Source organism: Ochotona princeps, chromosome 14, assembly GCF_030435755.1.
Source record: "Ochotona princeps isolate mOchPri1 chromosome 14, mOchPri1.hap1, whole genome shotgun sequence".
NCBI classification, from domain to species: Eukaryota; Metazoa; Chordata; class Mammalia; order Lagomorpha; family Ochotonidae; genus Ochotona; species Ochotona princeps.
This window is the reverse complement of record NC_080845.1, coordinates 6316117-6338811: the sequence shown is the minus strand read 5'-3', so window position 1 is coordinate 6338811 and position 22695 is coordinate 6316117.

Sequence of the window (22695 nt, the reverse complement as noted above, 5' to 3'; positions counted from 1 at the left end):
CACACTGGGAGAACTGGCGCCTAGGAGAGGGAGGGTTTTTTTTTGTTTCAGTTTTCAGATTTTTAAAAATTTAATTAATTAATTAATTTAAATAGTCTTACGCATTGATTAGGGTACAGAGGGTCAAGGGCTACAGGAAAGTGGGTAAGACCATTGTTTCCAACTAATATTTTTTTCCCTGTGTCTGCGGTCAGGGCAGAAACAAAGGGGAAAGCCCCACCCAGCCTCCCACCCATCCCAGGTCCCTGATGTGAGGCACGCTCTGAGGGTCCTGCTCAAGCAGTTTTGATAGTTCAACAGGTCTGAATTGCTGCCAATCTCACTGTTCCAATCACGATGAAACCTATTCAGAATCCACTGGCTGACATAGTCTCTTCATGGTTGGGGTTCTGAGATCAGCAGTTCGGTTGGAGGGATCTCCAAAGAAACTTCATCTGAGATGATCCCAAACCTGATTCTTGTGTGAGTTTGCCAGTACAGGGTCTGGCACCGTCCATCGCCCCAATCAGCTTATACACATGAAGGTTGTTGCAGTTGCTGGGTCAGTTCTGTTTCCAGCCCTGTCTTCCACGCGAATCAGTGGGTGTTGTAGTCCAGCTCAATCCTACCCACTTCATACTCGGTCCTCATGCAAACCAGTGGGAGCTGCAGCCTAGTCAGGGCGACTCCCCATAACCTCCACCAGGCCTGCCCTCTACCCTGGTTCCTGTGCTTGCCACTATGTACCGCAGGCTTGTTCTGTCTGTCCCACATCCCATTTAGCTCTTGTACGTGTCACTGGGCATTGAAGCCTAGTTCAACCCAACTAGCCCTACTATCCAGCCCACACAGGTACTGGCAGGTGCCTTTCTGTCTAGCCACCCCTGCCCCTGTCCTGGTTTTTGTGCGCTCCAGTGGGAGTGGTTACCCATGAGGGAGGTGCCCACTATCTCCCTATTAGTCCTCTCCAACTTCCAGATTATGTACTCTCCAGGTTGTTCTGGGATTTAACTTAACAGATTTAGCCCCCAGTGCCAGCCTCCGCCATCTGAATCTGCAGCAAAGTCCAACCAACCCTCACCCGAGAGTGAGTATTTTAAGTCACGGACTGAGAGCTACTGCCATTTATTTAGAACTTCTTCAAAATGTCTCACAATAAAGTTTTATGAGTTTTAAAAGATTTGTTTTATTTTATTTGAAAGGCAGAATTACAGAGAGAAGGGAGAGAGAGGGGGAGAGAGAGAGAGATCTTCCAAGTCTTGGTTCACGCCTCAGATGGCCACCAAAGCCCTGGGCTGGAGTCTAGAGTGTCTTCCAGGTCTCCCACGGATGCAGTGGCCCAAGCACGCTCACCTTCTAGCGCTTTCCTAGGCACGTTAGCAGGGAGCTGGATGGGAAGTGGAGCCACTGGGACATCTGGTTCCTTCCCAGTTTTGGTTATTAAGAACAATACTGCTCTAACATGTGGGAGTGTCTATGAGGACCCAGTTTCCTGTTCAGTTTGGTGACTAACGGAGAGTGACCACTTGGTTACATGGTGAGAGTTTGTTTAACTGTGTGAGAAGCTGCCAGACTGTCTTTGCAGCTGACAGCAAGCCCTGGCCGCCTTTTGCTGGTGCCCTGGCGTTTGGGTCTGAGCCCTGCTGACAGGTGTGTGGCCGCATCTCTGTGCTGCCATGACCACAGTTCCCCCCAGCACCTTTGACGGTGAGCTGCTCATTTGCACACCTGCTGAAGAGTATCTTCATTGCTGAGGTCTCCATTCAGGTCTTCTGCCCATTTACAAACTGGATTGTTGGTGTTCTTGCTGTTGAATTTTATGAGTTCTTTGTATGTTTTCCATCACCATTCTTTTTCTTTCTTTTCTTTTTTATTATTGTTATCATATTATAATCATTTTATGACACAGTTCCATAGACTCTGGGATTTCCCCTGACTCCTCCCTGATGCCCCCCTCCCACTGAGTTCTCCCATATCATTACAACAGTATAGCTCCTCATACACAGTCATAAGTCCATCATTGCAGGCATGGACAATGGCAGAGAGCCCAGCATCCCATTGTCAAGATACATCCAACAATTTCACTGGGAGCCCATCCTTGATCCGGAAGTAGATATACACATTGCACCATGTTCTCATTTGGACAGGTCAGTCTCCACTACACAGTCCCTTTAAATCGCCCCCCCGAGTGAAAAGCCACAGCAAAACCAACAACAGGAAGAAAAACAGAAATTTACAATGCCATGAAGTTAAACATCATGCTACTGGATATGATGGTCTCCATTACAAAGTTACTATACATCCCCTTAAATGAAAAGCCACAAAGCAAATCAACAACAGGAAGAAAAAATAGGCTCATGGATCCAGCACCCACTGCACAGGTGGGCCCAAGGACCTGGGCCTAGTGATCCAGGTCCTGCAATCCAGGATTCAACAGATCCCCACCAGATCCCCAACCACTGGGTTCATGGACCCAGCCCACACCATGCAGGAAGGCTCTGTGACTTAGACCAGAATACCCAGGCTCCTCTGCCCCCTGCCCCCAGGGTTCGTGGAGCTGGTACCCACCTCCCTGGCAGGCCCAAGGGCTCTTCTGTCCCTGAGGCTCACAGACCTGACACCCACCTCCTCCAAGCTGACATGGCTCATCTTCCCTCGTTATTCACCAGCGGGTGCTTCAGCAGCCCCCAGTCCTGACCTGAGTGTGAACTGGCTGGTGAATGGGTCCAATTCAGTCCCTCCCGCATCCTGGTTCTCAGATCTGTCAGAGAATGTTAAGAACTGACCCAGCCTGGCCCACCCCTTGACCTGACCCACTTGTATGCTGGCGGGTACTCTAACCTGGTCTGGTTTGGGCTGCTCCTTGCTTTGGTTCTTGCCTTTATTTGCAGGAACTGCAACCTGACAACAGAGTTCACCAAGCTCCTCTAGCTATTCTCTTCCCAGATCTTGCACATACTGGTAGGTCCCTGGCGTTCCTGGCAGGAACGATGTCCTTGCCCAATCAGCCCATACCCTTTCCAGTTCTTACTGCTGGGTGTTGCAGCCCGTCTACACCTGCTCCATGCCCAGACACAGCTCTCACATGGTTCAGTGGGAACTGAGACTATACCAGCCCATTCCATACTCTACCCTGACTCTCACGAGTACGAATGGGTGCTGGAGTCTGGTCCAGCCTGGCTCTCCTCAGACCCAGGCCACACTCGTGCCAAGGGAAATTGTAGCCACGTTCAGCCTGGGACAATGCACTGATTTGGGCTCTCACATTCACCAGTGGGAATTCCAGCCCAGCTGGGGCATCCCCTTAGCTCCTCAACCAGGCCTATTGCCAGCCACAGTTCCTGAGAGTGTCAATGGAGAGTGCTGTTCCGCATGGGTGAGCCCACACACTCCCCTGAGGATTCTACTCCCAGATCTGATTCATTCACGTGTTTGTCGGCTTTGTGGCCCAGCCTCACAGTACCTGTTCCCGTATCTGATGTTTTCTGGTGAGCTCCATGTTGCCGCCCTAGACTCTGCCTACCACCAGGAGGGCTTTTTCTTGCTTCTTTTGTCAGTTCTTTCATATTTCCTACATAGAGGCACATGTCATCTGCAAACAGCTTTATGTCTTCCTTCTTAACCCGTATGTTCTTTTTCTTGGCTTATTGCATTAGGTGGGACTTCTACTATAATGTTGAGGAACAGTGATGAAGAGTAATATCTACTGCTAGTTCTTGGTCTTAGTGGAAAAAGTTAGCGTTTCTGATTTCTAAGTTGGATGTAACTATAGATGTTTTTGTAGATCAAAAATTTGTACTTAGTTTATTAGAAGGAAAGAAGAAGAAGAAGAAAAGAAAGAAGAGGAGGAGGAGAGAAAGAAACCCTACCCCCTGATTTAGTTCCCAAATGTCTGAATCCAGGGACTCACACAGGTCTTCCACATGGGACCTAAAGACTTTAAATACTTGAGCCATCATCTGCTGCCTTCCAGGGTACGCACTAACAGGAAGTTGCACTGTACGTGAAGTTGGAATTTGAACCCAGGAACTCCGAATGCTGCAAGAGCACCCCAACCGCATCAGATGTTGATCGAGTTGAAGAAGACCTGATCTTTGAGCATTCCCAGTTCAGTGAGTTTTTCCTTTTTAATTTTTTTTTTTTAATTTGAAAGACCAAGTTACGAAGAAATAAGGAGAGTCAGAGAGAAGATCTTTCATCTGCTGGGTCATGCCCAAATGGCTGCAATGGCCAAAGTTTGCTGATCTGAAGCTGGGCGCCAGAAGTTTCTTCTACATCCCCCTTGTGGGTTCAGGGGCCCAAGGACTTGAGACATCTTCTACTGCTTTTCCAGGTCATAAGAATGGAGCAGTGTGGGAAGTGGAGCACCAGGGACTTGAACCAGTGCCCATATGAGATGTTGGCCCTACAGGCAGAGGATTAGTCAGTATGCCACTTTAAGAAAGTTCTTAAAAAGCGTGGATGGATACTGGATTCTGTCAAGTGCTTTTTGCGGTATCTGTTGATACAATCATGTGAATTCCTTGCTTTAGCCTGATGTGATGAGTTATTTCCATTATCTGACTTGTGAATGTTAAACTGATCTTGCGTAACTGGGATAAATCCTAGTTGTTGATGTATAAATCTGTTTATACAATCTTGAGTTCAATTTGGTAAGATTTTGTCAAGAATTCTTGTATCTGTGTTGTTCATGAAAGACACTGTTCTGTAGTTTTCTTGTAATATTTGTGTCTAATTTTGCAATTAGACAAACGTTTTGCTGGCCTCATTGGAATGAGTTTAGGAGTAGTTGTCTCTTGTAGAAGATATAGTAGGGAAACAAGTTTTCCTCAAGTGTTTGGTGTAATTCACCAGTGAGCCCGTCTGGGTCTTGATTGTGCTTAGGAAGGCTATCATTGATCTAATGTAAATTACTAGATTATCTACCCTTATTGTATGGATTTTGTTAATTATGGATTTTGAAGAATTGGTTCGTTTTATCTAAGTTATCAAATGTATGGGCGCAGAATTGTTCATAATACTTCTTGATTCTCCTTGTAATGTCTGTGGAGTCTGTGGTAATCCTGTCTCACTTCTGATACCAGCATTTTGTGTTCTCCACAACCTGCTCCCTCCCTCTCTTATCCTAACCCTCCCCTTCCTCCTCTCTCTCTCTCTCTCTCTCTCTCTCTCTCTCTCTCTCTCTCTCTCCTTAACCTGGTTAAGGCCTATTGACTGTCTTTTCAAAGAATTATTTTTTGTCTTTTCCCATTTTCCTCTACTGATTTCCTGCTTTCCGTCTCATTTCTTTGTGTTCTTGTCTGGGTTATTTCTTTCACTCAACTTTGTCTTTAATTTCTTTTTCTAGTTTCTTAGAGTGGCCGCTTAGCTTATTGACTTTGGTCTGCTTTTTCAGTACATGCACTCGACATTACGAAGTTCCCTCTCGGCTCTGCTTTCAACACATCTCACAAATTTTGACCAATTACATTTTCATTGAGTTCCAAAATACTTTAAAAACTCTCCTGAGATGTATTCTTGGCCCACGTGCTATTTAGAACTGGGTTGTTGAGTATTCAAGTATTTCAAGATGTTCTAGGTATCTGTGCTATTGATGTCTCTAGCTGAGGGCAGACCTTGTATGCTTTCTGTTCTTTAAAGTTTGGGAAGCTGTGTGCCATGGCCCAGCCCGTGGTGGCTCTTGGTGACTGTCCCACGTGAGCCTGAGAGGAGGTGGACTGTTGCAGGTGGATGACAGTGTGCAGGTGTCACTTAGGTTCAGTTGATGGGTGCCGTGTTGAGCTTGATTGTGCGGCCTTGCTGATCTTCCCCGCTGCAATGGTGGGAGATACTTCTGTCTGTAAATCTGCCTTTCCAATAAAAACAAATAAATCTTTTTTTTTTTTAAATCAAACATGTTAGTTGTTTAATTCCAAGTTTTTGTCCCATACTTTTGCTTCCGTTCATGGTCTCAGTTCAATAGTTTAGATGATATCATTTTCTCTTCTTTCTCAGCATTTCAGTGTTTCTTTTCTAAAACTTTTTTTCTTAGTGATTGTCCTAGAATCGGCAACCAATGTAATGAATCCAAGTTCACCTTCAAATAACACTGGGTTGAGTTAGGACTAGTGGAAGTGTCTTACATAGTGCAAAGTCACTTGATTCCCCCACCCCACACCCAGTATCACTACTGGTATTCATTTTACTTACAAATACACAGCATGTAGATGGACATAGACAAAGTTATACTGAATTGAATCCATGGCTGCCATCACTTTGAGCAATTATCTGTTAGAAGAGTAAATAATAGCAAAATGGCAAGTTTTTTTTAAAGGATTTATTTTATTTTTAATTGACTGGCAGAGAGAGAAAGAGGTCTTCCCACTCACTGGTTCACTCCTTAATTGGCTGCAATGGTCAGAGCTGGGCCATTCCAAAACCAGGAGCCAGGAACTTCTTCTGGGTCTCTCATGTGGGTGCAGGGTCCCAAGCACATAGGCCATCCTGTGTTGCTTTCCAGGCCATCGGCAAGGAGCTGGATAGAAAGTGGAGCCACCGGGACTTGAATTGGCCCCAAAGGGATGCTGGCACTGGGAGAGGAGGATTAGCCCGTGACACCATGGTGTCAGCCCTTAGAAAAAAGATTTTTAATTTTACTTTCACTTATTTCTTCTCTAATGCTCTTGTTTTCCTTGTCAACCTGAGGATCTCAAGTTCATTGAAACCAGAATTAAAATACAAGTTTAGTATTTACTATTATTATATGATGGATTGGGAAAGGATTTATTTATTTGAAAGGCACAGTTACACAGAGGGAAAAAAAGACCCTCACTTCCCTCATGGCCACACAGTGGCCAAGACAGCTTGTCTGCAGCCAGGAGCCAGCGGATTTATCCAGCTCTCCCACATGGGTGCAGGGGCCCGTGCACTTGGGCCATCCTCTGCTGCTCTCCCAGGTGCATTGGCTGGGAGCTGGATCAGAAGTGGAGCAGCTCTGGGATCCTGAGCCCCACCCTGTGGAGCACTTTCATGTTACAGTGACTCCAGGGACCCCTGGACAGATCGGGAAACTGAGGCTAGGACTTGCATGTCCTTGAGTGATGAAGGCAGTCCCAGCCCTCCAGAACCTCGGGAGTGGTCGAGGGCGACAGCCAGTGATTGACACACTCAGCAGGACTTGGCTCAGAGGGGGAAGAGACCCTGCCCCCTTCCCTCACCCCCACCCGGATCCTGGTGCGGAAGGTGGGGCCTGAAACAGGCAGGGCTACGGGGCTGAGGATGCGGCTCCTGCGGTCACAGGGCCCCTGGGGCTGCTCTGAGACCGGGAGTGCAGCCCGGGCACTGGCAGGTGGAGAGCGCCCCTGGGGGGCTGTTGGACTTGCTGCTCAGTACGCATCCAGCCTCAGCGTCTGGTGTGAGAGCCAGAGCCACTGCCGGCTGCTGGTGTGCACCCTGGGACACAGCAGGTGATGGCCAAGTCCTTGGGTCTCTGCCAGCCACGTGGGAGACCCCGCCTAGGTTCCAGGCCCCTGGCTTCCAGGAGTCATGGCCCTGTCTTGGGCACGTGGGGAGTGAATCAACTTTGTCTGTTGGTTCACCTCTGTTCTTCTGCCTTGAAAAGAAGTTTACTACAGGTAAGTAGAAAGGAAAGTGTGTGTTTGTTTGTTTGTTTAACTGAAGAAGGCTCCGCAGCACCTCCACCACTGAGCCGGGGAGGCCTTGGGTGGAGTGTCTGAGTGCAGGTGGCCTGGCCTTGAGCCTGGGTCTGGGTGGAGTCCTCACAGCCTGAGCTTCGGGCTGTCCCAGCCCGGGGACACAGTAAGAGTGACAGGCAGGTCAGGGTCCTGCATGGGACAGAGCAGAGGCTGTGGCCTGGATGCCCATGGCAAGGAGGCTGGCTTGTGGAGATGTGGAGTGGTGTGGAGGCTGTTTACTGACCCACACAGCACTCCCTGCCTGTCCCCTCTGTCCAGGACACCGGAGGGCGGGGGTTCAGCTCCACCCTGCTGTCTGAGCCCCCACAGCCTTGCGCGCTGCCGGCTACAAGGCAATGTCAAGTTCACGGATGCCAGAGGACCAAGTGTCGGCAGACAAGGCTCGGGCTGGAGGAGGCGCAAAGCTTGTGTCAGTGGGAGTTTTCGCCCAGAGCCCACAGTTTCTCGACTTCAGATTTACAAATTGAAAATCATTAATAATTCTAACCAGGCGGTGATAAATCTGAGATCTCTCTCGATGAACCCAGACAGCATTTCATAAATCAAAAAGATTACTTAGGAATTTTTTAAAATCTGACGTCAAAATGTCATGGTTACTAATGGTTTCGGTAGATCTCGCGCGGTGATATATCATTTATCCGCACTACATCTCAGATGTGACACGGGGGGCAGAAATGGGATGTCTCTGAATATCGGCAATGCATTGCAGCCCATCACAACAGTATTAACAACTCCTCCGCGCCACTCCTTGTGGCGCTGGGGTCTCAATCCACGCCACCGGGCTGCGGGCCCCACCCCACACTCGTCCAAACTTCCCAATGCCCTGGAACATTCTCTGGAGGTTGAGAGAAAGGACAGCAAAGGTGGCCAGGTTGGGTGGCTCAAAGCCAGCTCCTGCCCATAGCGGTGAGATGCTAAGGTACCCTGCACCACCTGGACGGAGTTAGCAATCATCTGCTTGTCAGCACCCTGTCATTGTAACTCTTGTTAAATGAGCACTTACTAGCTCCTGGGTGATGTACCCTAACCACCCGCATGCAGGCTCACCCCACCTGGGTTTTGCCCCCACTCTCCCCAGGCCCACATCCCTCCTGGCTGTTCCCAGGTGCTGCTTGTCTGGTCTCCTCCACCAGCACCTGCAGGCAGCAGGCATTTCCTGGCTCCATGCACACCTGCTGGGCATGATCGGGCCTCAGGGCCTTGGTACCCCATGTGTCCGAGTGACTCCCTCCCCTGCACCTCTGTTGTGAGGCGCCCCTGACACCTCATTTCAGCCTGTAATTCAGCCCCTCCAAGGAGCCATGGCAGATGCCTGGTGGGCAGCCCATTTCACAGAGAGAAAATAGAGGCATGGCCTAGGCAGTCACGTGCCAAAGCCCGCGTAGAGAGAAACAGAGCATGAGCCTTCACTGTGCCATACAAGCACGCCCGGGGGATCCTTGGGGCCAGCCCAGGCTGAGCTGGGCTCTGCCTTGCTGAGCAGTGACAACTGGTCAGGCAGAGCAGACCAATCCATGCCTATTCTTTCCAGTGGTCACACCAGCCCGGGGTCACCCCAAGGGTCATAGAGGTGACCTCACCTGCTCAGGGCCACAAACATGGGGCTGGGCCAGCCAGGGGAGCTCTGCCCAGGCTTGGGGTGGCCCTGTGCAGGGTGTGTGGCAGCCCAAGAGCACCCCCAAGCCCAGTCTGCCTCCTCCCTTGTCTGTGAGTCTCAGGTCGGGGTTGGACCCATCTTGGGCTCTGGGCTCTCAGGTGTGGGGCGCTATGCCCAGAGCTTGGGGTGGGGCAATGAGAGGAGGCAGCCAGGGCACTGCCCCTCCCCGCACTTGCCAAGGCAAGCATTTTGGGTGCGACATGTTCTGCAATTCATGCATAGATGTATTTTCCCAGGGATTTTTTGACGACCTCTCTCATAGGCATGGATTTCAAAATGTTGGAAGTGAAGTCATTGAGTCTTCTATTTTCCCACAAGCATTGTGAATTGCCCTCACACAGTGAGTGTGCCCAGAGTGGTCCTTGTTGGCACAGCCTTGGCCCAGAGAGGGATGGTGATTCACCTGCGGAGGCACAGGATGCCTCAGGATACCTGCTTGGGTGCCCCCAGGGGGCAAAATTCTCTCCAGAAGCCCCCACTGAAACCACTCTCAGGTCCTTCCACCTGAGCCTCGATACCCCCACCAAAGCCCCGCCCGTCTCGGCCTCCCCACCGCTGCCAGGAACCACCTTGTGTGGGCTGATGTTCACAAAAGTCACAGGGGTAGGCGTGTCCTGGGCAAAGGACGTGTGGCTGGCCGGGGTGGGCACACAGAGGCACCAGGGCAGGGCTTGCCCAGGGAGGGATCAGCAGGCAGCTCCAGGGCCACTCCGTTAGAGTAGGTGCCGGACTTCACCGCCTGACCGTTTCTCCTCCTCTCCCCGCCCCCTGTAACACCAGCCCCCAACACCGTGGCCCAGCCCTCAGCCAGTCCCCTTCTCCCCAGCCACCAGTGATGTTCTCACTCCCCACTCGGAATCCTCCCGCACCTCCCCAGGGCCTGCGGGCTCTGCTTCTTTAAGAGCATCAGCCAACCCAAGGGGCCTCAGCTTTGTGTCTGTAAAATGGGACCCCGTACTGAGCCTTGTCTGTTGTGGGGGGCCCAGTACCCCCTTCCCAGACATGTTGAAGGAATGACGTGAATGAAGGCCAGAAGCCTAGTGAAGGCAGGCGAAGGGGAGTCGGGGTGCAGGGGATGGGAGATCAGCGTGGTCTGCGCTCTCCATCTCAGGACCCTCCAGTGTGTGGCTTCGGGAAGCTTGGCAGGTGGGACAGGGAGTGTGGGCTAACTGGGGAACAGGAGAAGCCTGGTCTTTGTATGGGAGCCTCTGCCTCCAGGTCACAGGCAAGCCTGAGCCAACATCAGGAGAGGACTGCTAGCTCTTGCCCCCAAGACAGGTGGGAGAGAACTCTTATCTCCCAGACCTGGGTTCAAGTCCAGCTGGGGAAGACCCTTGACCTTGCTGAGCCTCAAATCATCCCTTCTGGGAAATGCGGGCAGTGAGGTGTGCCCTGCGGCATCATGAGGATTCGTGACAATGGCTCCAGGGCACCTGGGCAGTGATGGACTCTCCATTAATAAGCCACGGCAGCGGTGGGTGCTTCTAGTGACGGAGTTACTGCTCACTGGGTGCTTCCTGCAAGACCCCATCCTGGCAGAAGCCCCCAGCTCCCCATAGCTACCCCACCCACTTCTCAAATGACCAAACTGCTGCTATGGCTAGTGGACAGAGTCCCTGTGGGTTCCAGAGCCTGGAGTCCTCACCTTGCCAGTAGTGACTGGCAATGGTAGAGCACACTGGGCTTCCAGGCTCCGCGGGGACGCCCAGTCCAACCATGGGTTCACACCTAGGATAGGATGTGAATGTTTCTGGGCCCAGGTTGGAGCTGTGTCTTCCCCTCAGCCAGCAGCCAGCTACTGGGGTCCTGCGTCTACCTGTCTTGGGCTGGCCAGGATAAATTTGCTGAATGAAATATTTATTAATTTTGCTAACCAGTGTTGATCTCATAAATTACGCCGACTTTTTCACGAAACGGTTATTAACATCCAAGGCACCGTGTTAATGGCTTATTGACCAAATATGGGCTAATTAGGCCTGGAGAGCCGTGGCCTCGCTCAGCAGCCAGAGGCCAGTTCTGCTGAGAGACGCGTGTCTATTTCATGCCACAACCATGGCCAGGGGTGACTGGAGACGGTAGGGGTGGGGATGAGTGGACAATATCTCAGAAAGCTGAGACCACGAGGCCAAGCCCGGGCACCAGCAGCGTCCAGGAGCCTCGCCTGATGGGGCCTCTCCATGGCCAGGTACGCATGGGGGTGTCCCTGGGGTCGCTCCTGTCGCTGGTGTTGTGTTGCCCAGGGAGGGTCCAGCTGGCCCTGCCACATCTCCTGGCTGTCTCAAAATAATGCCTCCTCCGGAGGGCAAGGCCTTGAGGGCCCAGGGGTTGCTGGCTCTGTATGGCCTTGTATGTCCGCACCCACATGGCCCCGATGCCTGCCTTTGTCCACATGCGTGCCTACATGCATGGGGAGCACTCAACAATCTGTCTGATTCAGTCTGAAATGTCTGATCCCTCTATGGCTGTAGGTCTTGCTGGTTGCCTTGCCCCTCATTGGCTGGCCTTCCCTAGGCACAGACCCCATCGTCCTCAGCTCCCTCAAGGATGAGGCTGGGGATATGGACCACAATGAGGATATTGGGCTGTGGTCTGGCTTTGCCCCTGAGCGTGCGGCCATGGGCAGGGCCCTGGGCCTCCATAGCCTCAGTTTGCTCCTCTGAAAATGGGCATACCAGGCTTCAGCTGGCGTGGGGTCAGGCTGGGGCCCAGTACAGAATCAATCCTCAGTGATGGCAGCTGGGGGACCCCAGAGGCTGCCTCGGGGTGGAAACAGCTCACCAGGGTTGTGCTGAGCGGTGGCCAGGCACCGGGTTGGCTGGATGGTCCCCCCTCCGCTGCGGGACTGTGACACCTCCACATGTCGCAGAGTGCGCAGGAGTCCGACCGGCTTCGTGGGGACTGAGATGTCCTTGGGCGCAGCGGACGGGGCATGCGCTGCTCTCCAGAACCGGAACCGGGACAGAAACCGGCCTTTCCCTCCTGCGCCACCTGCTGCGGGGTGGCCTGGACCTCCAAGCTGCCCCAAACCGCCCTCCCCCACCCTGGGTGGGGAGGGGGCAGTTGGATCCCTGGATGTCTGCAGCCCAAGTGACACCCCCACCCCTCCACCCCCCGGGACCCCAGGCCTGGCTCTGTGTCCCTTCCCAGACCCAGCCACCTTGACACCCATCGCTGCTTCTCTTCAGCTGGCATTTCAGGAGCCTGGTGAGCAGGCAGCGCCCTGCCCCCACCCTGCCTGTGCCAGAGCTGGGAACGAGAATTTTAATGAGGGTTTATTTTTAATAAAGGTTAATAAAGTTTAATTAAATTAAATTAATAAAGTCCAATATTTGCCAAGCTGCGCGCCAAGCCTGGGTGTGCTGGTAGGCGCTGGGGATTAAGTTCTGTGTGTGCTCCTTGGAGTGGGGGATGGGGGATGGAGGGATGGAGGGAGGGAGGCGCTGGCTCCTGGCACCTGGGCAAGAGTCCTCCACCATGGGATCCCAGCGTGGTCTTTCCACTACCCTTGGAGGTTTTGGGGGGCGGGAAGAAGGGGTGGCTCAGACTTGGGGTGCTGCCCCCTCACCCAGGATCCAGGCTGCTCTCAAAGACACCACCCCCTCCAGCTCCCTGTTCAGGCATTCAAGGCCCTTGAAGCCCTGAGGCTTGGGTGAATTCTCTCTTTGAGTTCCTCTCCACAGCCCTGGACAGCTGAGCCATCCTCGTCCCATTTTAGAGCGGAAGATTGAGGTCTGGGAAGTAAAGAGCCTCTTGTTTCCTCCCCACGAGCACCTGGAGACCAAGCCAGCTCTTCCCCTGCCATGGGCACACTGCTTCCTCCAAGCAGGTCCTGGGCACTGCCGGGAGCAAGGAGCAGACAGGAGAGGCCTCTGATTTCATCTCTTCTGTTACTGTCATTTCACCCGGCAGACAAGGGAAACTAAGTCCCACTAAGTCCTGGAGGTTTGGGGAGAGTTGGAGAAGGGGGTGAAGTCCTGCATTGCCGCCTTCTCTCCTGCCTGGCATGCCGGTGCCCGGCACAGGACATAGGTCTGCCAGGTTGCTCTCTCACCAGGTCTCCCAGGGCCTGGACCTGCTGCTCTCCGGCTCAGTGTCTGTACCTGGAAATTGATGGGACAGTGCCACTGAGTCGACCCTGGCTTGGAGCCGGGGCCTTCGTCAACAGGCCAGGGCCATCTCCAAGAGTGAGAGCTCGGGTATCCTTGCAGGGCGCAGGGGGTGGGAGAGGGAGGAGCAGGGAGGTAGCGCCCTGGGACCTGAGCCGTGCCCCAGGGAGGACATGGCAGAGGAGGAATCAGGGCCTGGAGACAGGAAGTGGTTGCCAGTGTTTGGGAACAGCTGAGCTGGTGCCAGGGAGCAGAGCAGGGGAATTGGAGCCTGGTGACCGACAGCCTGGATGGTACTGAGCCACAGAAGTGGCTGGCTATGGCAGCTAGCCGAGGCTCTGAAGTAGGGAACCAGGGCAGACCTGGCTGTGGTAGGCAGTCCAAGAACCAAGGTCATGGTCAGTGTCTGCTCAGGAATACGACGTGCTAAGGAGAGCCCGGTGGGCTGGGTGGGCCGGCGCCCCTTTCGCTGGCTGAGCTCAGAAAGAGGCCTTTGTTGTTGCAGGGGCTGGGGACTGAGGGACACCGCATGGGCAGTTTGCAACATGGATAGCCCCGCTCATCGTGCCCTGGGGTGACGCTGGCATTCTCTCAGAACCCTCACAGGGAGGGACTGCTGGCTCCGTTTTAGAGAGGGCAGTTGGGGATCCGAGAGGTGCTTTAAAACCCAGGAGAACTCGCTCTTACCTGGGTCCCCAGCCCTGGCACTGGGAAGGAGCCAGCGCTGGGACCAGCAGGTGCCCGGCACTCCCTGAGCGGTGAGGTGCAATTTCCAGGCCATTGGCCTCCGGTCCCCACCGTGGTGACGGACATCACATGTGACACTGCTGGCGCCAGCCCCAGCGGTCAGCCCTGCCTGGCAGCCTGTGTGAAAGATGGCAAGGCGTCATGAACACGGGCATCGATTTTCCTATCTCTGCTTGTGTGTTTTATTAGCCAAATGCTTTACTCCAAAACCACTCAGCGCCACGCTGGCTGGTGAGCAGTCGGAAATGCTGGGGCACGTAAAGTGGAATTGACCACATTGCTTATGTACCGGCAACAAACATAACAGGCGAGAAAGTATAATAAAATGAATAGCACCCGGCAATGGCCGTAAAAAAACATATCACCCAGGGGACCGGGGAATTGCCGGGGCTGTGAAGTAGCTGCATGAGGGGACCAGAGCATCGGAGTGGCCGTTTCCATCCCCCTGGCTTCGGCCAAGACCAAGGCCTCCTCGTGCCAGGCGCTGCTTTGACCTCCGCCACGCCCAGCTGAGCTGATACCTGCTGGTGGTATCCTTTTTGGAAGACAGGCTTGGAGACGTGGCTTTATGTCTAGGAGTGAGGCCATGCGACCTCCAGCCGACTCCGACCTGTGCCAGCCCCTCCCATGGTCTTGGCCAGCCAGCACCTGTGTACATCAGCGTGGCAGGTTCTGGGGCTCGCGCTGAGGAGTAGAGAGAGGCGGTGCTGGCTGACTCACTGTGGATGCAGGGGCCTGGCTGAACCGGCCGCCTCACCCACTGGGCCAGCCTCAGCAGTGCCCTCTGGCGCTGTTGCTGACTGCAGTGGGCAAGAGGGGTGCTGGGGCTCCCTGCCCCTCAGCTGTGTGACAGCCACAGGCAGGGTTAAGAAGAAGGGGCCTGGAGCAGGGTCCCCATGCCTGTGGGGCCATGGCAGACATGAAGATGCGAGGTCTGCCATGAGGATGACCTTGGCAGGGTGGGCAGTGCCAGGGCCAGCCCCGCCCACAGCAAGTGCTCCCTGGAACGCCTCCCTGGAGCTGAGGACTGGGTAGCCTTACATTCTGCTGCTGCCTCAGTTCTTGGACAGTGTTAAGCAGTCCCTTTTCTGAGCAAGGGGCAAGGCCCAAGGGTTGGGAAGGGGGTTCTTGCCCAGGGCCTCTGTCCCACAAGCAGTTCCCTTGCAGAGTGGGTCAGCAGCTCCGGGGAGCTTTATGGAACACTCAGGCCCACGTGGAGGTCGCAGCTTCCCACTCCTTCTGGTAACGCTGGGTGGGAAGGGGGTGGACCCAGCTGGACCCCAGATGCCACTGGCTCCGAGCCCAGCTTCACCAGTCCAAGAGCTTCCAACTTGGGACTCCACAATGGGTAAACAGGCCTGGGCTCCCAGTCTGGGGCACACCCTGCTGGTCAGCGGTGATGCGAGGGTTGTGAGAGAGCGGGAACACACATCTCCACCACTTGGCAGGGCAAGGGAGTGTTCCGGGAGGGCTTCCTGGTGAAGGAGGCATTGAGGGGCACCAGTCAGGCAGGAGGAAGATTAAGGTGAAGAACTGGAGTTGGGGCTGAGGAGGGGTGTGTGGGGAGGCGGGAGAGGACGGAGGCACCACTTCCTGAAGTGCCACAGAGCCACCTCCAGCCGACTGTGGTGGCACCTTTGTTTCTTATTTGGGGTCAAGTTTTCTCCCCTTGACTCCCCATCAGTCCCCCTAGGCCCTCTGCCTGCCTGAACCCCAGGTGAGGGGTGCACACAGCCCCTTTGTCAGCTGGGGAGGAAAACTGCTGGAGTACAGCGCTGTAACAACCGCGGAATTACCTGACTGTTTATATTTTTCTTGCTACGTAATTGTGTTTGGCCTTAGCATGTAAATTGGGCTGTAATTACTGTATAATTTATAGTTTTTATATCTTATAACAAGTTAGTGTCTAAATCACACACCCCCGTGTAAATACTTTAAAATTATTCAGTAATTACTTATTTACATTATAATTAAAAATAAGTAATTAGCATACATTTACAAAGGATTTACATACTTATTTCTGAATATCAGCTCTTGGCAGTGCTCAGGAAATCTTTGGCTGATAATAAAATGGAATTGGGGGGGAGGAGGGGTAAGGGAGAGGCTTCCAGGGGCTGGAGAAGGGGGTGTGGGGTGGGGTCACCTGGCTTTGGGGAGTTGGGCTGTGACATAGTGTTCCCAGGGACTAAAAACAAAAAACCTGGTTGGGGTCTGGGTCGGCAGGTGGGGGGTGGGGTGCTTTCTGAGAGCAGAATCAGATCCTCTTTGAAGAAGGAATAGACCAAGCTTCAGGGGTCCGCTGTGGTGCCGGCATTCTATGTGGGTACCGGCTGGAGTCCTAGCTGCTCCACTAATGTGCCTGGGGAAGCAACAGAAGATTGTCCAAGTGTTTGGGCCCCTGCACCCCTGTGGGAGACCTGGAAGAAGCTCCTGGCTCCTGGCTCCTGGCTTTGGATCAGCTCAGTCCTGGCCACTGTGGCTATTTGGTGAGTGAATCAGTGAATGGAAAATCTCTCCTCCGCATATCCTTCCCTCTGCCTTTCAAATAAATGAATGGTTTTGTGTGTGTGTGTGTGTGTGTGTGTGTGTGTGTGTGTGTGTGTGTTTGAGCAAACCACCCACCCTCGCTCCCTTGGCAGTGCTGGCAAGTCAAGGTGCATGCATGGGAAGGCTTCCTGCTGGTCCTGTGTGGGAGAGACCAGAGGCAGGCTGCGGCTCAGACCATCTTCCTGACCCCAGTCTGGCTTGATCCTAACCCCCTTCAAAGAATGACACCAATGCTAGTGATGGTGACAGGGGCTGTTTCCAGGCTGCCTGCCACGCGGCTTCCTGGCACATCCTTCCTCACAGCAAGACACTTTGGTAACACCCACTTAGCTCAGGAGTAGAGGAGTGGGAGGGAGCAAGTGGGGACAGCAGAGGCTGGGAAGAAAGGTGGTCCCCGTTTCAGTTGCCCAGACCAGCAAGGCCTGAGGCAGATCCCGGCTCAGCAGGTGCACCCGGAGTTGCCTGCCCCCACTTGCCAGGCCAGGGCCCTGGCCATGGAGCTCCTAGGGGTGTGGGCAGCATGGCTGAGAGCACCACCACCACCACCAAGGAGGAGGGGCAGCAGCCAGCTGCTGGCAACCACTGGGTCCTTCCCAGCCAGTGGAAGGGGAACTGAGTGGGGCCCCTAGTACCTCCAGCCACTCCATGCCCCCGCCCCTCCTGGGAGCCCAGAACCAGGCCTGTTCTCTCTCTTTCTCCGAGAAAGAGTTGGTCTTGACCCTGAAACCCTGTCTGGGTGAACCTTGATGGGCAGGCTCTGGAGGCATAAGGGGCATGTGTAGGACAGCAGGCCATGGGAGGCATCATGAAGAGGTGCCTGGGTTAGAAGTAGCAGCTACCCATCCCTGCTTCACCTGAGCAAAGGGCTGCCCTGGAGTGGCTCCCTGGGGGTCTTCTTTATGCGCAGGTTGAGTCAGGGGCAGGTGCCGACCACTGAAGCCGCAGAGCCCCATGCAAAATAGCCCAGAACCTGAGGCAGGTGGCCATAGCTCAGCTGTGACCCTGCATTCATGCTGGTCCCAGGTGTTGGACACAGAAGGAGAGCAGGGGAGCCTGGGAGGGGGAAGGGCAAAGCTTTAGGATGCTGTGATGGAGTGCAGCCGTGATTGCTCCTTCACCTCTCCTTGTATACTCTTTCCCCCACGTCCTGATTCGGATTGGATGTAGATGAGTCCAATTAGTCTTTTTAGCTATAAGCCCAGTTCCTGTCCCTGCCCATCCCAATGAGTGCCAATTAACTCCTTAACTCACAACACTTCAGTATTCGCTCCTGCCCACCTGTGACTCATCAACTGAGAGGGGACGGTATTGCATTGTTGTGTAACCACGCCCCTCACAAGCCCCTTTAAAAGGCCCATGAAGCAGAGCGGGGGGGAGGGGCTCTCTCTTTCTGGTCAGGTGTTTCTGTTACTCTGGCACCTCGACAACTCTTGGATGATCCAGGACAGGTAATCCCCTGAGCATGGTCCCTGTGTACTGCTGAGATGGGACAATGGATGTATTAATGTTGTTTCTGGTTTGTGTACTACTATCAGGACTTCCAGGAGAGGTGAGGCCTAGCAGTAGTGGAATGTGGGCAGAGAAGCCAGGGAAAGGTCAATGTCTGCAGCTTTGAAGTGTGTCCAGGTTATTCGTTGCATGTCTCTTGGGATAACTTATATTGTTGGGGAAGCTGGGACATAGGTCTTTAGCTTATCGGATGGACTTAGGGTAATGACCATTTGTTCCCCTTTGGATTATGTTTGGTTGGTTGGATTATGATTGGTTGGATTGCCATATGGACTTGTGATTTGCTATTTCTAGTATGCTTTATTACCACCAAGCTTGGTTAATAAAGACTCTTTAATAAAACCTTAGACATGTCTGGTATGATCTTGCTCTCACCCCTAACAATGCCTTCTGGGTTTTGGCGAGGGTGCCAAGCTGCACCAGTCCAGTCTCCAACAGCACCACCGTGTGGCTGCAAGAAGCAATCGCAGCTGGGGTTGTCTGGCAGCTGATGCTTTTGGGAGGTTGCCCTACTCCAGGGAGGTGGGGTAAGAGGAGAAAACCTTCCATGAGGAAGAGGCTGCATGCTTGACCTGCAGGTCACGTGCAAACCCAAGTCACCAATGGGGAGGATGAAGGAGACTTGGCCATCAGTTATACTGAGCTACCCAAGATGTAGTGTTTGTGTGTGTGTGTGTGTGTTGTATGAGGTTTGAATACTTTAAGGGGTTTTGAAAGCCAGAGTTATAGGATAAGGGAGCTGAATGGGGCTCTGAGGGTTATGTCCTTGAATTTTCATGTTAATTTTGGAGTGGGTTTCAGAAAAAAAGACCAACTTATCCAAGGTCATGTGACTAGGTCTCCCTCCCACCACCCTCCTGGCCCCCAGCCAGCTTCCTGACACAGCTGTGGTGTGCTGGTACCACACTGCTGGCTAGGCCACAATTTATTTAGGTATTCCCAGTCTTTCTGTGAATGTGTTTTATTATTATTATTATTACTTTCCATCCAGCTGGGGCAGTCCAGGACAGTGTGGGGTGTTAAACTACCATGTCTTGTTACTCGCCCCTAGTGTACAATATTCCTTCACAATATTGACACCTTTGGGCAAGAGCTCGCCATTTGTTCCTAGGTCCTTCTGGGTCTTATGGAAGCCAGCATGTTCTGCTCCCACATCCAACAGGACCCACACGTCCATGTCCTCCGAGTGTGTGTGGGGGGTTGGTGTCTCCTGCCATGCATCTCTGGTCCTACCAGCAGCTGCTCAGCTCTGAGCCTGTGCAGAGGGTTCCCATGTATGTGTGCTCCCATGCAAATGCCTAAGAGGTGACGGCTGTCCCCATGCTTGTTGGGTGAGGTGAGATTTTTTGGGAGCTCCACTGGGGAAGATCTTGCTACGGGAGCAAGCAGAGGGGTCACTGTACTCCCTGCTGGGGACAAAGGGGAGCGGAGTGGGAGGGCAGGGCCTAGGCTGACCACAGCCACCCCCATCCCCTCCTGACCATAAGCCACAGGGGCAGTAGGGCCTGTGCCTGGAATTCAGGGGCCTGGAGAGCCACCAGAAGGGGACAGTTGGCCAGGCCTGGGCTGGGATGCTACCACTTCTGTCACCCTGTGCTGCTCCACCACCACCCTGTTTCAGGGCACTGAGCTCAGGGTGTGGCCCACGCACCCTGTTAAAGCTACCATCAAGGCTGCTGGCCAGGTCCCCTGGGTGCTGGGGTCAACACTGTGGCCTGGGCTGAGCTGAAGACACAAATTGCAGAGAAACACGGGCGGGCAAGGCCACTTCTGCCATGACAATCGAGACTCGAGAAGTACATCCAGTCTTTCTTTCTTTCTTTCTTTCTTTCTTTCTTTCTTTCTTTCTTTCTTTCTTTCTTTCTTTCTTTCTTTCTTTCTTCCTTCCTTCCTTCCTTCCTTCCTTCCTTCCTTCCTTCCTTCCTTCCTTTCATTTTCCTTCTTTTTTAAAAGAGATCTATTTATTTTTATTGGAAAGTTAGATATATAGACAGAAGGAGAGAGAAAGATCTTCCATCCACTGGTTCACTCCCCAAGCGGCTGTAACAGCCAGAGCTGAGCTGATCTGAAGCCAGGGGCCAGGAGCTCTTCTGAGTCTCCCACCGGGTGCAGGGTCCCAAGGCTTTGGACCATCCTCTATTGCTCTCCCAGGCCACAAGCAGGGAGCTGGATGGGAAGCAGAGCAGCCGGGACATGAACCGGTACCCATATGGGATCTTGGTGGTTGCTAGATTAGGATTTTAGTCACCAGGCTATTGTGCCAGGCCCTAGTCAGGTATTTCTGCAGGCATAGAGAGGAATCTGGAAGGACACATGCTGGGCTGGCACCGGCTGGAGAAACAAGGCAGGGGGAGGGGTGCCCTACGGCCCTGCGTCTGTGATGCCTGTTACCCCTCTGACATGTTTGGGATTACCTGTGTGATTGAGAAGTCCATGACCGAGTCTGAAAGGGCCGATCACCAGCAGGCAGGTCCACCTTGTTGTTGGGGTCCCGCTGCCAGGGTGCCTTCTGTGTGAATGGCACCGGTAGCTGGCGGGTCCCCATCAGAGATGTTCCCAAGGGCACAGGCAGGTGGGATCGGGAGGAGGAGGAGCTGGCCTGCCCCTTCCCAGCTGGAGTATGTGTTGTATCTGTGCTGGGACAGTCTAGGCTCCTTGCTCAGATCTGCTTCCTGTTCCTTTACCACTCACGGAGTCCTCATCCCCTGCCCCCCCTAAGATCATTGCTGCCTTTCCCTCTGGCTTCTCAGTGCTTTCCCACCCTCCCACACGCCACAGTTTCATCCGGTCTGTCCCCACAGGCTCTTCCAGGGTACACGGAGTTCCTGGGGTGGGTGGTAATGGCTTCCTGTGTGGGAGGGGCAGCCACGCAAGTGGCTATGACCACAAAATGGTTGCATCTGGTTTTACCCCGGTTGCTTCGGTTCTGGAGGCAGCTCATGGCCGGAAGCTGCACCCGACGGGGTACACCCTGATGTCTCGTGCCATCCCCGAATCCTCACTCAGGGATGCCACCAAGTTCAAGTCTACCTCCAGCCCCTCCCCCACCTGGCCTACCATCCCAGCCCAGAAGCCTTCCCTAGAGCTACGAAGCTGGGAGAGAAAAATCACACACTAAGGCCCTAGCTGATACCCATAAGTTTGCTCAAGCTTATGTAAATCACACAAAAACTGACAAGTTTTCCTATTAAAAGATAATTGTAATCAGGGTGCCGGACGTGCAGCGTGGGGCTGATCGGAGATAGACGGACAGCACAGAAAGATGGATCGTTTTAATTTGCACCAATTAAATTGAAGTTCATGGGATCATCTTCTTCAAGCTTCATGAATACTTTATTTTCTGGCTGCTACGGAGCTATTAAAAAGAATGATTGAGGCGCGCGGCAGGCCGGGTGTGTTTTATGAAATATCACCTTTAAAGAATTTGAGTGCGCCATTTTCATAATGAGTTTTCTAGTACCTAATCCTCTCCTCTATTACTACATTTAAGAAGTGGATTGATCTGGGAAGTGCCGAGTGCAGGTAATGATACATTTTGCCAGGCGCAGGCGGCGATAATGGATCACGTTTTGGCGAGGAGGATAATGGATGGGTGCCCGGAGGAGGTGCGCTGGTGGAGTGGGTGGGGTGGGTCCCGCCATGATGGGGGCTGTGCTGGCTAGGGCACCCATGCTTGCCTGATGACTCCCGCGTCTCCTGCCTCCAGACTTCCGGCCTGCCGAGGAAGGCCGGTGTAGAAACCGAGGGAGGCAAGGCAGTGCCTGGATTGGCTGCGCCTTGCTACAAGCTGTAGGTACAAGACAGTGCCTGGATTGGCTGCGCCTTGCTACAAGCTGTAGGTACAAGACAGTGCCTGGATTGGCTGCGCCTTGCTACAAGCTGTAGGTACAAGGCAGTGCCTGGATTGGCTGCGCCTTGCTACAAGCTGTACGTACAAGGAAGTGCCTGGATTGGCTGCGCCTTGCTACAAGCTGTAGGTACAAGACAGTGCCTGGATTGGCTGCGCCTTGCTACAACCCGATGCCAAACACAGATTTTACTTGGTTCAGGACTCAGACACCGCAGCTCTGAACAAGGGCCCCTGGTTGGGTCACAGCTGCAGAGAAGCAGAAGGGAGCTGGCTGTGTACAAGTGAGGACCTGAGGGCCTGGGAGGGGCGGAGCTGGCTCCTGTGTGACAGTATCCTTGCAGGAACTCACCTGGTCCTGAGAGAGTTACATTAATCTCCCCCATTCTGTTGCCCTGGAGACCAGCCTTCCAGCTGATGAACTTTGTATGTGTGGGTCAGGGAGCTGCTTGAACCACAATCGAACCCCAGGAAAGTCCCTGGGTGGGGTGGAGGTGAGGGGTCTTCAGCAGACTGGGCAGGGTCTACAGGTTCAGCTGTGGGGAGAGGCTGGAGCTGGGCTTGCCCTGAGCCAGCATTTGGTGGGTTTGGTGCGAGGTCGCAGGACCG